Below are 4,794 nucleotides of genomic sequence, written 5' to 3'. Positions count from 1 at the left end.
TTTTTTTTTTTTAAAAAAAAAAAAAAAAAAACAAGTCAAAATCAAACTAATTGACACTATATAGTTATACAAATTTTAAAAATGTTTATTATATATTATATATATAATTTATAATGATTTTAAAACTTTTTCATGATTTTTATCCTTTAATATATTATTTCAAATTTAAAACTTAAGATTTTTTGAATGATCTAATAAATTTTATAGATCATAATATTAGTAATTCAAATAAAATTCACACCAAAACCAAATTGCTAAGAGAAAAAAAAAAATCAATTCTAACATTAGAAATGACATAAGTGTTGGATATCTTTTTTTAAATTACTTTTGCATTAATTTAGACAACGAAAATATGTAATTTAGTTTTACTTTTTTTTTTTCATGTTTAGTCATGTAATAATAGTACATACTTACCCATCTTACATATTTCAACATGATTTAATACTTTTAAATTATGCTTATTTTTAATATTACAACTCAATATCACAATATTTATTTTATGAAATTTCATTATCTTTATTATTGAATAATTTAGTACAATGACATATGACTTGTCTCACGTTATTTTGTGTACCCCGCTCTCTTTATTATTCATTTTGTCTTCTTTTAGTTGTCTTTACTTCTCATAATTTTCGTGGATCCTTTTTCTTGCCAAGGCATGCATTCTTTTACAAGAAAATGAGAATTAATTAATTTTAAAATTCAAGTTTACTATCGAAAAGATAAATCCTTAATGAAAAGAAAATGAAGTGAAGAAGAAAACAAAGCATAGAGATATGTACCAATGAGATAAACTCTATGGACCACATTGTCATGGCTACAATTTGCACATAGTGAAGAAAAGATTGAGAGGGACAATGAAAACAATTGGACGGTTGGGGTTATTAGTTTGTCACTATCGAGTACCCAACCTTATAACACTATAACTTTTTATTTTTAGGGTCTCCTCACTATACTAGAATTATATATTTAATTTTATATAATATTCATGTGTACCAAGCAATATAGAACTTCATTTTCCTGCAAGACTAGATGCAATGAGAGCATTCAGAAGTGGACTCAGAATTTGAAGATGTGAGGACATTATTATCTTAACACAAATATCAATAAAAGTTTCAATGACGATTTTGAAAATTAAATATCGTATCAGATTGGTCATCGATAGTGTGAGCAGTGATATAAACACAAGTATATGATTTTTACATTAATAATTAAATTTTAACACGCATGAACCAATTGAGAGAATTAACTTAGTGGTTAAGGTTGTGCAAATGTATGTACATACTATCACAATTTAATATAGCATGTACTAATTTCTCAAAAATATATAATTTTATCTGAAATTAACAGGTATATCCTATAGCCATCTATTCATATAACTATAACTATACCTACATAGATTAAAAAAACAATGGATCAAATGGTAATTCACATACACTTACTTAAAAAATTAGATGCATTTGAAGATGAGAGCCAATAAATGTGGCTATAATTAGGCATATCACATATGTGTGATTTGGAGCTGACTTTTGCATAACATTAATAAGGATTCTTTTGGAGCAAGAATCATGATTCCATCTTCTTTGGCAACAAAAAGAGAAAGTCAACACTACTTGAATCCTATCCACTTACGACAATGACAATATCCAAAAATGATGTTTTTAGAGTTTTAGAGTACAAAATTAGTGGTCATTGACTCAAAGGTTGACTATAACTTTATTTTAGTTAATCTTAATCATTCAATTAATATTTGTCCGGCAGCAACATAATAATATCCACTTATGTTTCTTTGTTTAGAGATCAACCTACAAAATAATTCTTCAAATGGACAAGTCAACCCTACATAATCACTTCCTATTTCCAATCTCAGTGGAGGAAATTTCATGTCACCAAGTTAAAATTAAGAAATAATATGTATATTATACAATAGCTAGATTCCAATAAAGTAAAATAGATACTCTTAACTTAAGACAGAAAGTGAAGCCTTAAAAGTTAAAATCACTACATTTTCAAATTTAAACGCACTTATGAGCTGAATTGCAATAATAAACTAATCTTATTTGCGTAAAATCTTGTGTACGTCATTGTCTATATATCCTTTAATTTCTTCTAGAAGATTGAAAAAATTAAAGTCATTTTATGTCTTTTGAAGATGATCTCATGTAGTAACGCACATGTTGAAATCAAATTCAACAATCATCCCATATGGGTTGCGCCATTGTGGTAAGATTATTGGGATCTCTCCATTATGAACTAAAATCTCGATTCGAGCTCTAGGAATTAAAAAAATCATGCAGAGAATGCTACCACCAGAAATGAACCCTGAATTAAAAAAAAAAAAAATCAACTATCGAAGTCTTTTTTTTTTCAATTGTTAATGTTGTTTCCGTGTCAGACCATTCAGCCACCCCACTCACTTATTCCTATTGTTTATGTCTATCCAATGAACCTGCACTAATTACGTTGTTGCAATTTGCATTTTCATCATACAAAATGATGTACTACTGTTCTTAACATGTAATTCCTCGATCTCTATAAGAATAACGTAGATCAGAGTGCGGAAGTCATGACGTCTAATTTTTAACTAAATTAGGACATCAATTCTTTAATTTTATTTTTGAAATAAAATTGAAGATCGAGCACCAATATATATATATATATATAACTTAACTTGACCTAAAAAGATTAGCTCATGAGATGCGAATTACCTAAGAGAATAAAAGAAAACAAATACCTCATCACTCAATTACCGATGCAGGGGACTTAGTAACCTTTATATGCTTTAACATAGTATACGGTTGGAGTGTGAAGTACATAACATGAGACCCTAATATTAATATATGATAAATCAAGAATTGAGATGGTTGAACTCTGATATCATATGAACAAATGAATCTTTGAACTATCTCAACCTCGAAGCTAGTCATGAGGTGATTGCCAAAACTATATAATTAAGGAGATAAACAACTCATCCAACGGTGGAGCCACATTCAAGCAATGGGGTTCATATGATACCCTTAATTAGCTTGTTCAATTTTTTTACTTATTTTACATGTAAGGTTACAAGTTAAAAATAATAAAATGCTTGATAAACATGCATTTGATTCTCAAAACTTAAATTAGACGAAACTTGGTTGACGTTTTGTTTCATTGCTTCCCTTGAAGGTGGGGGACAAGCACGAGTGAGATTCTGTGGTTGAAACTTCAGATTTGCTATGCTTTACAAATAGCTTTGGCGTCTAAATCAAGACTACTTTGACAACTTTTTTAATGAATCATGAATGTACATGAATTTTCACTAACTTGCTTCTCTAAGTGAGTTTCGATCCTACAATAACTTTAAATTAATGTAAGTTTAAAAATAGATATTTAGTAAATTTCTTAAGGTTTACATGATCTAAATAAAAGCTACTGAATTCTCGTGAATCAACAAATTGTTATGTGGATCCACCGTTGTCTAATCTGATAAAATTATTTGATTTGATACGAAGAGGAAACTAACTTAGCATATATACTTCAACATTCAATTCCTCCATATGTTCAACTTCGATCATGAATGATATGATGGAAAACATCATATAGATTAGACTAGAACATGAATGGTGAAGGAAATTGTATTCAGTCACCTGAGTCAGTTCGAATCCATATTAATAAATAAATATTATATGCTCCCTCGTTCAATTTAAGTGACACAGTTCATATATCAAGATTCAAACAAGCCTATTTTTTATCATAATTTTTTCATATGTCTTTAAAATATTTTGAATTGTCAATTATTGTGACTTATAGTACTTTTTACGTAGTTTGCAAGTATATAAATTTCATTTTCTTAAAAAACGATTTCATGCACAAATGTACTTTGAAGATTAAGAATCAATTATCGTTTATGCATTTAAGGTGGTCATATTCGATCATCAAACTCATTGTACACAGTACGTAGATGTATTACTATATTCTTACCTACTTGTACAAAGCTAATTATTGTCAGTACATGGTAGGATCATCATATCACCTAACAAAAAGGCCATTCATAACGTAATTACAACTAAGAAAAAAATAATTGTTTTATCTCTTAGAATAAATCTACTTATTGTTTTTCTTCATAAAAAAGACATTTGTTTGAAACCAACCAAATCAACACATAATCTTCGAAAACAAATTCAACCATAAATTAATCCTTTAATACTAAATTCAGATATTAGGCTCCAAGGGTGTTGTCTAATGATCAATAAAGTGAGTTGAGAATCATGATGTATCATGTTCAAATTTTAGTTGCTAGAGACAAAAGAATTAAGTGATTTATTCTTACATGTTATAGTCTTGATCGACAAAGTTACTTGATTGGTGAAATTAGTCGAGAATCCAACTGATGAGAGATGACAAATATAACTGAAATTAGTTAAAAAATAAAACATGTATACACTTAAACTTTTATATGTTTTACTCCTTCTGTCCAATAATAATTGTCTATTGACTTTGAACAATTCTTAAAAAATTATAAATAGAACAAAATAGTATAGTAGACAACTATTAGTAGACTGAGAGAGAGTAGAATTTACTAATCAACTAGCTCAATTTTACTTAGGGCCCGTTTGGCCATGCGATATGGTATCATGATATGGAATCATGATATGATATTATGATATGGAATCATGAGATGAAATTGAAGGTTTGTTTGGACATGCGATATGAAATTTTTGTGTTGTATATTTTCTCATAAACATAAAAATCACATAAGTTGTAAAACTATTAAAATAGCCCCAATTGTTTATTCAATCTTATCAAATAAACAAA

This window comes from Solanum tuberosum, unplaced genomic scaffold (genome assembly GCF_000226075.1).
Source record: "Solanum tuberosum cultivar DM 1-3 516 R44 unplaced genomic scaffold, SolTub_3.0 scf00316, whole genome shotgun sequence".
Taxonomy (NCBI): Eukaryota; Viridiplantae; Streptophyta; class Magnoliopsida; order Solanales; family Solanaceae; genus Solanum; species Solanum tuberosum.
Note: the sequence above shows the minus strand (reverse complement) of the source record.